This window comes from Schistocerca piceifrons, chromosome 3 (assembly GCF_021461385.2).
Source record: "Schistocerca piceifrons isolate TAMUIC-IGC-003096 chromosome 3, iqSchPice1.1, whole genome shotgun sequence".
In the NCBI taxonomy this organism is placed as follows: Eukaryota; Metazoa; Arthropoda; class Insecta; order Orthoptera; family Acrididae; genus Schistocerca; species Schistocerca piceifrons.
Window position 1 is genome coordinate 580,841,632 of NC_060140.1, and position 13,686 is coordinate 580,855,317.

Consider the following 13,686-nt stretch of genomic DNA (forward strand, 5'->3'; position numbering starts at 1 on the left):
ATCCGCACGGCTGTAACGGATCGTGCAGCCACGTCTCGATCCCTGAGTCAACAGATGGGAACGTTAGCAAGACAACAACCATCTGCACCAACAGTTCGACGACGTTTGCAGCAGCAGGGACTATCAGCTCGGAGACCACGGCTGCGGTTACCCTTAACGCTGCATCACAGACAGGAGCGCCTGCGATGATGTACTCAACGACGAACCTGGGTGCAACAATGGTAAAACGTCATTTTCTCGGATGAATCCTGGTTCTGTTTACAGCATCCAGATGGTCGCATCCGTGTTTGGCGACATCGCGGTGAACGCGCATTGGAAGCGTGTATTCGTCATCGCCATACTGGCGTATCACCCGGCGTGATGGTATGGGGTGCCATTGCCTAAACATGTTGGTCACCTCTTGTTCTCATTGACGGCACTTTGAACAGTGGACATTACATTTCAGATGTGTTACGACCCGTGGCTCTACCTTTCATTCCATCCCTGCGAAACCCTACATTTCAGCAGGATAATGCACGACCGCATGTTGCAGGTCCTGTACGGGTCTTTCTGGATACAGAAAATGTTCGACTGCTGGCCAGGCCAGCACATTCTCCACATCTCTCACCAATTGAAAACATCTGGTCAATGGCAGGCGAGCAACTGGCTCGTCACAATACGCCAGTCACTACTCTTGATGAACTGTGGTATCGTGTTGAAGCTGCATGGGCAGCTGTACCGTTACAAGCCATCCAAACTCTGTTTGACTCAATGCCCAGGCGTATCAAGGCCGTCATCACGGCCAGAGGTGGTTGTTCTGGGTACTAATTAGTCAGGATCTATGCACCCAAATTTCCTGAAAATGTAATCACATGCCAGTTCTAGTATAATATATTTGTCCAATGAAAACCGTTTATCATCTGCGTATCTTCTTGGTGTATGAATTTTAATGGCCAGTAGTGTATATACGTATACTAAATGTATACAGTGTGAACATTAATGAAACCGACAAACTACAGGGACGGAATCGTGACTGGAAATGGAGGAGAGCAGGTCCTATGAACATGTGTTCGGAAATGGACGGTGTATGTTTGAAACAACAGATCTTCCCGGAACGCAGTACAGAACTGCACCGCATTCACGTCACAACAAAGTGGCCTCCATGGGACTGCAGATGATGGGGATAGTAACGGCTGTCATGCCGGCTACACATAATTGTACTTTGGCTTACAATATGTTGGCGGGCCACTTTCTTGGAGCTTGTACTAATTTTCATCTCGGTATCTTGTAGAACCCGGTCCTCTAAACCTGGTGTATGCAAGTTCCGCCGCCTTCCAGTACGTTCGTCTGTTTAGAAGGACGCATGACCACACAGGCGCCCAAGACGGACTTGAAATGTTGTGTGATGTGGTTGGTGTCTGTGAGGCACTTGTTTTGGTACAGCCGTGCTGTCTCTTGACCGTTTCCATCTGCTTGACCTACACGAACATCATTTTGGTTTGTTCTCGACATGAGTATTGGACCAGTCTGTTGCTTTCAGTACGCTATGTTAATCACACAGAGTGCAGCACACAAGGAAAACACAGCATGGGGTCAGAGACACTGTAATCCGTCAGTGCCAATCACCGTGGCAAGGCTGCATTTCCGGACACATGTTCATACAACCTTTTCTCTTCCATTTCCAGGCAGGAATACGTCCCTGCAGTTTGTCGGTTTTATTAATGTCCACCCTGTATATTGTCCGGTGTTTCCTTTTCCAATTTGTTTTTGTATATTACGTTGTTTTCACGTTGTATTTCTGTGTTTCCATTTTCCATTTCTTGTCTGGTTTTCTAGAGACACTGTGTGAATGTCTGTGTGTGGTACTTCCATCTTCTTTGGTTCTTGGACAGGCATTGTTAGAATGTTGTTTGTGTAAAGACAAAGTAGCTTCTGCTGGGTCAAAGAGACATTAGGGAGACTGGTCAGCAGCTTTTGTACAGGTTGCTACAGGTAGCCTGAACGTATTTCCTTGTCCATTTCCATGATTATCTGGGGACCTCTCTCCGGTAGCGTGGAATAGCTGTGTTCGCTGGGTCGTCGAAAAATGAATTTGTCTGCTCTGGTCATCCATTATTAGGTAAATTTAGGTAGTTGGAATGCGAAAGTATCTGGCTGAGGAGGAGATTGTAATACATTTCTCTGAAGAATAGAAGTGTAAATTCATACCGGAGTGTTTATTTCATTTAGAGACTGTGACTATGGTTATTAATATTTCAGTTATTTAATGCGATTCGTTTTTCTTCCGCTGCTTGGTGATGGAAGGGTGCTTTTTCTTTCATTTAACGTGAGTCCTTTTATGTGCATGTCTGTGTGTATGCAGGAGACTGCGTGGGTCAGTGGGTGTGGCTAGGTGTGTTTGTCGTGTCAGAATTCTTTTTTCATATTTCCATTTTAAAATCATTTCCTAAGTTCGGTGTTTCTTTGTGTTGCTTAACCGAACTAGGCCAAGTGCCTTTCCATAACGTGGAGAGCCTTCAGCTTAACGTTATTATTCACTCAAGCTTGCTGTTTAACTTGAATTTCGAATCACATGAGTATGTGCTTTCGTTTCATATATGTCGAATCTCTGGAACAGTTCTGAAGCGAATGCCACGAAGTGGTTCCTTCATCTTCGGAATCAAATCAAAGTCACAAGGACTTAAGTCCGTGGAGTGCGGTGGATGGAGGAGGAGGAGATTAGTGTTTAACGTCCCGTCGACAACGAGGTCATTAGAGACGGAGCGCAAGCTCGGATGAGGGAAGGATGGGGAAGGAAGTCGGCCGTGCCCTTTCAAAGGAACCATCCCGGCATGTGCCTGAAGCGATTTAGGGAAATCACGGAAAACCTAAATCAGGATGGCCGGAGACGGGATTGAACCGTCGTCCTCCCGAATGCGAGTCCAGTGTGCTAACCACTGCGCCACCTCGCTCGGTGCGGTGGATGGTACAGCGCTGTATGAGCCCGCGCATTCTCGTGCAATATGATGGGTGGGTTGCGCAGAAAGTGTCGCCGCTTCTTTCGTAAAGCTGGTCGCAGTTGATACTCCAAAAACGAACAGTAATACTGTGCATCTGATTCCGAAGACGAAGGAACCACTTCGTCGCATTCGCTTCAGAACTGTTACAGAGATTCGACAGGCAATAGACCGCTCCATTTGCACCATCAACAGAACAGGCTCTGCCAACGGTGTACTACGCCTTCCACATACCTGGCAGCGGGTTCTGCCAACCGCTAGTGACTACTCTGAAGGACAGTAACAGGTGCAAATATGTAGCTTTTTTGTATCTGTTGTGAATAAATAGTTGCCACTATTTAAGTTCCAACCCTCGTAGGTACTGAAATAGTTAGCGTGTTATACGTACAAACAGTATCAAGCATTCCTATAGTGATCATCATTAGTAGTAGTAGAAGTTAATTGTGATTTTAATCGGGATTAAATGTTCTTAAATTGTGTTCTTAACTTTACTTGTGCAACCTTACTAACTTTAAGTCTGGCTTTCTCAGAGCGATCTGATTTGATTAATTGGTTTCTTGCGCTTTATTTGATGTTAATATGAGAGTTTTATTTTACATATAATTTTATACCAGTCAGAGCGATAACATCCTACTGATTCAGGGCAGGCATAAGTACTTTATTACTAATCAGCTCATAAAATGAATTGACTGAGACTTACTCTAAGCATGGGAGCACTAGGCTCGCTTTCAGCCTGACCATTCGGACTTGATGTGTAGTTGGACTGCTAGTAGGTATCATTTTTCAACATAGTTAAAGCAATACGTCGTTGTGAATCTCGAAATTGAATGTACCAGGTCAGAAACAGTATTTTGAAATGTCATTTTATTTTGGCATCTCGCTGTTGGTTGTTTAGACAGTGTTAGCGATTCCTTAGAGATCTCTTCTAATCACAGAGCTGAGTGTAAGTATGTTTCCTTTCCTATTTTTTTCGGATTCCGTTGAGTCTTGTAGGTCTGTATTGTAATACTGACATATAAACTTTAAATGCGAACATTTTTAGGTTAGGCTTTACCGTGACTGTTACTGACATTAAGTGAAACAACAAGCTTACTGTTACCAGTTACCGTTTTATTTATTTCCGCGACGCGTTTCGAAGGTTTAAACCTCCATCATCGGGTGGATTTACATTAGTTAGAATTGCATTTGTGTGTGTGTTGTGTTACGATTTTTGGAGGAACTTGTGGCAGTGCCTAGTGGAGAAACAAGACACTATTTCAGAATATGGTTTAGGATTACTCTTGACAAAAAATTAAACTGATATCTAATGGTAAACCTTAAATAAGTAAACTAGAGTACCTCCAGTGGTCACAAGTTCCTTTTGCTGTCGTAACACATCACATGTACTCTGCCCCATTTGTAAACAAATATGGCGTCTGGAATCAGCACTTTGCTCTTAGCGATTATGTCTTCTCTTCTGCTATACGAACCTTGCACCCAGCTGATTCCAGACGTCATATTTGTTTATAAATGGGGCAGAGTACATGTGATGTGTTACGACAGCAAAAGGAACCTGTGACCACTGGAGGTTCTCTAGTTTACTTATTTAAGGTTTACCATTAGATATCAGTTTAACTTTTTGTCAAGAGTAATCCTAAACCATATTCTGAAATAGTGTCTTGTTTCTCCACTAGGCACTGCCACAAGTTCCTCCAAAAATCGTAACACAACACACACACACAAATGCAATTCTAACTAATGTAAATCCACCCGATGATGGAGGTTTAAACCTTCGAAACGCGTCGCGGAAATAAATAAAACGGTGACTGGTAACAGTAAACTTGTTGATTCATTTAATACTGACATATTACTTATGTATTGACTGGACGTATCTAATTGTGACTAAGATGACAGATTAAGGAAAAAGAGGAAAAGAAACGGAAAGCTACAGAAAGAAAGACAACGAGGGACGTCTCACGAAGGAAATGACTATAAGAATGACTGAACGAAAACACATGGAGCTGCATTGACAGATGTTTATAATGTAGTGTAAACAAGATATAAAACATAAACTCATTTTACCTGAAGAGTAGTATTACACGGAAAATAGTGTGTTGTGAACACGAACTGTTAAATATATTTTCGTATTACGTTTGAAAAAACTGCTGCTGGTTCATTTCAAACAGCCACCGTAAATGGGTAGTTAGAGTCGAACGACAAACTTGTTAGTTAATACTGTCATAAGTAATTTAAAATCAGTCTCGGAAAAAAGAACGCTAATGCTGTTGCACAGTGGTTAAGGTACTGAGCTGGCGTTAGAGAAGAAAGAGGTTGAAATCTCCGACGGGACAACCAGATTTAGAATTCCCATGAATTTCTTGAAACACTTCAGACCCTTGCTGAGACAGTTCTCTTCTGTCCCACACTTGCCCATCTCTAATAACGCCGACGTCAAAGGGCCATTAATCATTGAAAAATATTATAAAAATATGTAAGAAAGAGTACTCCTCTGAGTTTCTCATTCCTGCTTACATCCCAGGATGATGAGATAAAACGAGAAAATGAAGACGTTCTTGCAAAATAAAGGGCAATAGACAAAAGCATGAGATGTGGTACTTCCGAACGAGGCGTGGCTTTATGGTTTAGACATTGAACACCAATAAAAGTAAATAAGGAGTAGTACTGTGTGCAGTGCAGTTTGGAGCTTAGTGCGTAGTATAGCAAAGTACTGGATAGTAAAAGCAATACTATGCTGTCCTCCCTTACAAATTCGGAGAAACTGGGAAGCTATTTTGGAAACGCCACACTAATGCTCACGAGTGTTTCAATAAGAGACATCTCCCTTTCAGATTTTTTCAACGTCCTCTATTGGTGGTGAGTGCTGCGAGATACCATAGCATGCACTAGTGGCGTTGGGACCCATTACTAACATGTGACCACTCAACATCTACATGCATCACAATTATTAGAGCTAAGTCAGAGCCTCGCTCTTTTCTCCTGGCGGAATCTCATCTTTACTCATTAGGGCTGTCAGCAAATGACCTGAATCAATATACCAGTACCACCATCAGAAAGTTTCTTTCAAATTTTCATCTTCCAAAGTAATGCGCTCCGTTTTGACACTTCTTGGTAGGTCAAAATTGTATGCTGAATGAGAATTAGAACCTGGAACCTTTCCTTTCGCGGGCAGTCTGTTACTGGCGGGACTGTATTTTCAAGAGCCATCCTCGCAGCTTCACTTCTGTCACTCCCTCTCTCTTGAATTAAAAACTGTGAAGACGGTTATCTAGATAGCTCAGTTGGTAAGACCGTTACCCCCAAAAGGCAAGATGCCCGGTTCCAGTCCCTGACTGGCATACTGTTTTGATACCGCTATGTCAGGAAGGTTCATCTACTGTCATGTCCACGTGAAGTATCCATTAAGCCAGTCAGACACATTATGGGAACGACACTTGTTGAAAGAAGCCCCGAAACGCAACCAACGGGAGACGCTCGATACAGTTCTGCACTTCCACTTAATGAACAAAATACGAAGATGCAGATGATGCCGTTGTATACAAAGAAGTCGCAAGGCTACAAAACTGTAGCTAAATGCAGGAAGACCTGTAGAGAATAGACGCTTGGTACAGGAAGTGGCAGTTGAAATGGTTCAAATGGCTCTGAGCACTATGGGACTCAACATCTTAGGTCATAAGTCCCCTAGAACTTAGAACTAATTAAACCTAACTAACCTAAGGACATCACACACACCCATGCCCGAGGCAGGATTCGAACCTGCGACCGTAGCGGTCCCGCTGTTCCGGACTGCAGCGCCAGAACCGCTAGACCACCGCGGCCGGCAAGTGGCAGTTGACTCTCAACGTAAACCAACTTAACTTATTGCGCATAAATCAACAGAAAAACCTATTATTGTATGATTACATTGTTGTAGAACAATCAGTGGAAGAAATCACATTCATTATATGTCTGGAACTATGGATTCGGAATGATTTGAAGTGGAACGACCACATAAAACAAATCGCAAGTAACGCAGATGCCAAACAGTAATTAATTCGGAGGAGTCCCCAGAAAGTGTAGTTTAACCACAAAGAAGGTAAGTTACAAGACCCTCGTTCGATCTTGAATGGGATCCGTACAAGATAGTAATGGTAAAAGAAATAGGGAATATACAAACAGAGCAGCGTTTCACTACGAGCTCATTTAGTAAGCGTCAAAGCAACACGGAGATGCTCAGCCGACTCTAGCAGCAGGTGCTGCAAGAGATGCACTTTACATCAAGCTGTGAAATACTGTTAAAATTCTGAGTACGTACGTTCCTAGAAGAGCGAACTGATATACTGCTCTCTCCTGTGCATATCTCGCGAGAAGATCGTGCATTTGATTCGGCTCGCATAAAGCCGTGCCAACAATTGTTCTGCCCGCGGACTATTCGCGACAGGAACACGAAATTGGGAAAGTGGTAGTGGACACAAAGGACCACCAGCACATACCATAACGTGACTTATGGAGTATAGATATAGACGTTTATAATGTCCGCCAAACTGTTCCCGTGTCGTTCAGCAGTAGACTATGCTCTATAGGTTCCACATGAAATTACGTAACATTTCCATAGGTAAAGACTACCAACAGCCTGAACCATCCTCCGTGGAAAGAAAAGCTCATCATCTCAAGTGCTTCATAACGTATTTACATCAGTGTCGTAGGGGTCTACGAACTGCTGCCGATACTTATTACCCCAAAAGGATTTTTCTACATTCCGCGTATCCATTGATTGTGCTCCCGTGTCTTTAGGATGACTTTTATTGCCGAAACGCCGGGATATACCAGTCTTTTTCATCTCCAGTTTAACCTCCTTGTTGAAACCGCTCTGGAACAACCTATTTCCGGTTTTCAATTGCTGTTATTTCCAGTAATAAATGTAGACTTCCAACAAAGATTAAAAAATCCAAATGAATGTGATAGAGCAGGAGATCTTAATCGATATGGAGTTGAGGCTGTGGCAGAAATTGGTCTCAGTGTCTCCAGCAAAGATGGCGAAAGTGAAGGTGATTGGCGCTGTGACGGAGTGACAGGGCTTCGCTATATCGTCACTTTTTGTATGATATTCATTTTTCACGCTAAAGCAATCACAAAATTAAGGGTTCAATTATTATCCCAAGTTCTTAGCATGTCAACAATATTATAGGTGTATCAATTAAATTTCTCTTCTCGTCCAAGGAACAGTCTGGATGTTTTCTCCTCACGTTATATCGTAACTTTGTTGTGGCTCCACCGCTCCTTAACCTTAGAGAGCAAATGGAACACTATAGTTCTATGCTACCGCACATCGTAAAATACTTCCAAACTAGGGAGGTGCCATTCTGCAGTACAACTGGTGTCCGAGGATGACTGCGAAAAACTACCGTACGGACCAGGTGAGACCAAATCTTTCACACTCCACCTCCACACGCCATACGGCAACAGGTACAGTATTCTCTCAGTAACGCTGTACCCACTCTTATGTCAAGTGTTTGTTGCTAGTTTCCAACAGTCGGCGTTGTAATTAAAAAAGCACTGATCACTTTTCCTACTTTCTGTACTAACCTATTATTTCAAACCAATGGAAATTTTGAAAATGAACATTGTTCGCTTTTTAAAAAAGGTTTTCTTTAAAAAGCAAAAATTCTGGCACTGCTGCTATAGAAAATCGATGTGCCGCTTTTTTATGCAGTTGTTAACAAAAATGAAAAGAACCTCTTCTAACCGAGAAGGAACAAATACCGAAAAACACTGGTTATGCAGAATTTAAATATCAGTTATCGGTTTTAACCGGACGGTTTTTCTCATCCCTACTGTGTCTGTGTTGGTCTTTGCCCACTCTGTAGTTACCAGATGTGTTAGTACGTACGCTGCCGTGGAGCTGTATTGTAGTCGTAGATGATTTGGCACCTAACACGTTATCGCCGGACGTTGAAACAACGCGTAATTAGTTGAACCCTTTGCCGTCCATAAAATTATAGCAGTCCTATGTACGACACGACGGTCCTTGTCATTCATAAATTGTTGCCAATGATGGACGATCGCGTTGCTCAAAAACTGTTACTTGCCACAGAGTCTCGTGTAACGCCGAGTGCCCAGACCACTGATGGATGTAATACTCACTGCTGCTAGTTGCAAATTGCAGAGAATCGGGCAATAAAAGTCGGTGGTGACAAGGATCTAGAAGTCGGCACATGAAAACAAAACAAGACAAAAACGTATTTTTTCAGTCATTAGACTGGTATTTCCTTTTAATATATTATGAACAAAGTTGGTACATTGGTACAACAGCACTTCGAGGCAAAATGCGGTTTTTTATTACAGTTTCCAGCTTGAGAAACTTTCATCATAAGTCAAATATCATAAAAATACCTTGACCCTTCATTGCGCCACACTTCGTATTTGCGAAGCTTCTTGGTAAATGATAACGGTGTTTTCTGTATGTATTGGGTTAGGCGAATGTGAATGTTGCTTGTCTATTAAATACTGAGAGAAGCGGTAGACATACGCTCGAACTTCAGCGATCTTAGTCACCATGCTTTTCTTAGAAGACATTGCCATGGCTCCACAGAGCACAGTTAGCAGAATTCGTGCCTATTTCCAGTTCTGTAGAAACACAACAGATAAGAGAAACTATAAGAATTGTAAGATCCATGCTGTTTAGCGTCTGAATTTGTAACGTAGCAAAGAAAATCCTTAGTATAATAAAAATGCGCATTAAAGGACTAAATACGAAGAACCATGCATTGTTGTTGTTGTGGTCTTCAGTCCAAAGACTGGTTTGGTGCAGCTCTCCACACTACTCTATCCTGAGCTAACTACTTAATCTCCGAGTAACTGCTGCAACCTACATCCCTCTGAATCTGCTTACTGTATTTATCTCTTGGTCTCCCTCTACGATTTTTACCTCCTGCGCCTCCCTCCAGTACTAAATTGGTGATCCCTTGATGTTTCAGAATGTGTCCTACCAACAGGTCCCTAGTTTTAGTCAGGTTGTACCACAAATTTCTCTTCTCCATAATTGTATTCAGTACTCCCTCATTAGTTACATGATCTACCCATCTAATCTTCAGCATTCTACTGTAGCACCACATTTCCAAAGCTTCTGTTCTCTTCTTGTCAAACAATTTATCATCCATGTTCCACTTCCACCCTCCATACAAATACTTTCACAAAGGGCTTCCTAACACTTAAATCTATACCCGATGTTTACAAACTTGTCTTCTTCAGAAGCGCTTTCTTTGCCATTACCAGTCCGCATTTTATATCCTCCCTACTTCGACCATCATCAGTTATTGTGCTTCCCAAATAGCAAAACACATTTACTATTTTACGTGTCTCATTTCCTAATCTTATTCCCTCGGGTCCGCAATCATGGTCTAGTGGCTAGCGTTGCTGCCTCTGAATCACAGGGTCCAGGCTTCGATCAGGGATTTTCTCCACGCCTGGGTGTTTACGATGTCCGCATCATTTCATCACAATTCGTGAAAGTGACGAGTATGGACTGTGTAAATACTGGGAATTTGTACGGGCGCGCCTAACTGTTGAGAGTCTCACAAACCAAATATCTTCATCATCATCACATAATTCCTTCGGCATCACCAGATTTAATTGGGCTACATTCGATCATCCTCGTTTTGCTTTCGTTGATGTTCATCTTACATCCTCCTTTCAAGATACTGTCCATTCCGTTCAAATGCTCTTCCAAGTCCTTTGCTGTCTCTGACAGAATTATGATGTTATTGGCAAAACTCATAGTTTTTACTTCTCCTCCCTGGACATTAACTCCTTCTCCAAATTTTTCTCTTGTTTCCTTTACTGTTTGCTGAATATACAGACTGAATAACATCGGGGATAGGGTACAACATTGTCACACTCCCTTTTAAACTACTGCTTCCCTTTCGTGCTCCTCGACTCTTATAACTACCATCTAATTTCTGTACAAATTGGAAATAGCCTTTCGTTTTCTGTATTTTACCCCTACCACCTTCTGAATTTGAAAGAGAGAATTCCAGTCAAAATTGTCAAACGCTCTCTCTCAAAGTCTACATATGTTATAAACGTAGGTTTGGCTTTCCTTAACCTATCTTCTAAGGGAAGTCGTAGGGGCAGTTTTGCCTCGCGTGTTCCTACATTTATCCGGAATCCAAACTGATCTCCCCGAGGTCGGCTTCTACCAATTTTTTCATTGGAATTGGGATTATTATATTTTTCGTGAAGTCTGAGGGTATTTCGCCTGTCTCAGATATCTTGCTCGCCAGATGGAAGAGTTTTGTTATGGCTGGCTCTCCCAAGCCTATTAGTAGCTCTAACGGAATGTTGTCTGCTCCCGTGAGAAGTCTTTTAGTGCTATGCTGAATTCTTTACGCAGTATCGTATCTGCCTTCTCATCTTCCTCTACGTCCTCTTCCCTTTCCACAACATTGCCCTCAAGTACGTCTCCCTTGTACAGGCTCTCTATAGACTCCTTCCACTTTTCTGCATTCCCTTCTTTGCTTGGAACTGATTTTCCATCTGAGCTTTTGATATTCATACAGGTGGTTCTCTTTTCTCCAAAATATTTCTTGTGTTACCCAAGGATTCGCACTAGCCCTCGTCTTTTTACCTAATTGATCCTCCGCTGCCTTCACTATTTCGTCTCTTATAGCTACCCACTCTTCCCCTACTGTATTCATTTCTCCTGTTCTAGTCAAATGTTCGCTAATGCTCCCTCTGAAACCCTTACAACCTCTGATTCTTTCCGTTTATTCAGGCCGGATGTCCTTAAATTCCCTTCGTTTTTGCAATTTTTCAGTTTTAATCTGTAGTTCATAAGCAATAAGTTGTGGTCAGAGGCCAAATCTGCCCCTGAAATGTCTTACAAATTTAAATCTGGTTGCTAAATCTCTGCCTAACCATTATATAATCAATCTGAAACCTCCCGGTGTCTCCACCTGTACAACCTTCCACCTGTACAACCTTCTGTCATGATTCTTGAACCAAGTGTTAGTTATCATTAAATTATGCGCTGCGCAAAATTCTACCAGGCGGCTTCCTCTCTCATTCCATTCCCCCTAGTCCCTATTTACCTACTACGTCTCCTCCTATCCTTTTTCCTACTATCAAATTCCAGTCCTCCATGACTATTAAATTTTCGGCTTCCTTAACTATGTGAATAATTTATTTTATCTCACCATACATTCCTCAGTCTCCTCCTCCTCTGCGGAGCTAGTTGGCATTTAAACTGTTACTGCTGTGGTGGGTGTGGGCTTCTGTGTCTGTCTTGGCAACAATAATGGGTCCATATGCTGTTTATAGTAGATTATCCGCTTTCCTATTTTTCTACTCATTGTTAAAATCTACTGCATTACTCCTATTTGATTTTGTAATTATAACCCTGTATTTACCTGAGCAGAATTTCTGTTCCTCCTGCCACCGAACTTCACTAATTCTCACTATATTTAACTTTAACCTGTCGATTTCCCTTTTTAAATTTTCTAACCTACCTGCCCCATTAAGCGATCTGACATTCCACGTTTCGACCAGTAAAACTCCAATTTCGTTTCTTTTGATAACGACGTCCTCCTGAGTACTACCCGCCCTGAGATCCGAACGGGGTATTATTTTACCTCGGGAATATTTACTCACCACCATCATTTAACCTTATCGTAGAGCTGCATGTCCTAGGGAAAAATTACGGCTGTAGCATGCCTCTGCACCAACGGCAAGGTCCACGGTTCATGGTGGGTGAAGAGCCATAAGTGAAATAAAGAACTATATGATTTGCGTTGTTTAAGAATACTAATGGAACATTAAAATTAAAACGTAAGACGGGTCAATGTTTAGGCTTGTTAGTGTGGTTACTTAACATACTTACAGGCTGACAATTACTGAACTATTTGAAAAAAACCTAAATTATTTACAAACTACTGCGTGCACACACTTTATTCAACATGTAAATGTCACTACAGATATTTGGATTTAGGTTATGACATGTTCGATATGCCTGCCATCATTGGCTATGATGTAGTGCCGACGAATATCGAAATTCTGGATGACCCGCTTAAGTGTCGGAACACCGATTCGGACTGTGACCTCCTGAATGCCTGTTTTCAGCTCAGCGTTGTTTTAGTGTTATTGCTGTACACCTTCTCTTTAATATAGCCCCACAGAAAGGAGTCGTATGTGTTCAGTTCCGGAGAATATGGCGGTCAATCGAGGCCCATGCCAGCGGCCTCTGAATACCCCAGAGCCAGAATGTGGTCCCCAGAGTGCTGCACAATCTCCTCCTTCGATGGGGTCGAGCTCCGTATTGTATGAACCACATTTTGTCGAAATCAGGGTCACTTTGGTACGGTTCCATCAAGGAATATCGCACTAATTATTCCATGACTGGGTATTGCACCCCACATCACCCGTTGAGGGTGAACAGACTTCTTGATAGCAAAATGCGGATTCTCAGTCCCCCAAATACGCCAATTTTACTTACTGACGTACCTATCCAAATGATAGTGGGCTTCGTCACTAAGCCAAATCTTGCAAGGCCATACGAATTCCCATCGTGCACCGCTGCCAACGGTGCAGTCTAAACGTCCTAACACAAACCGTTCAGAAGTTATGACAATTTCATTTCATATAGTTCAATAATTATCATCCTGTAACTATCATGAAACTTAATTCAAACTGATATGAAACTTCATGGCAGATTAAAACTGTGTGCCGGACCGAGACTCGA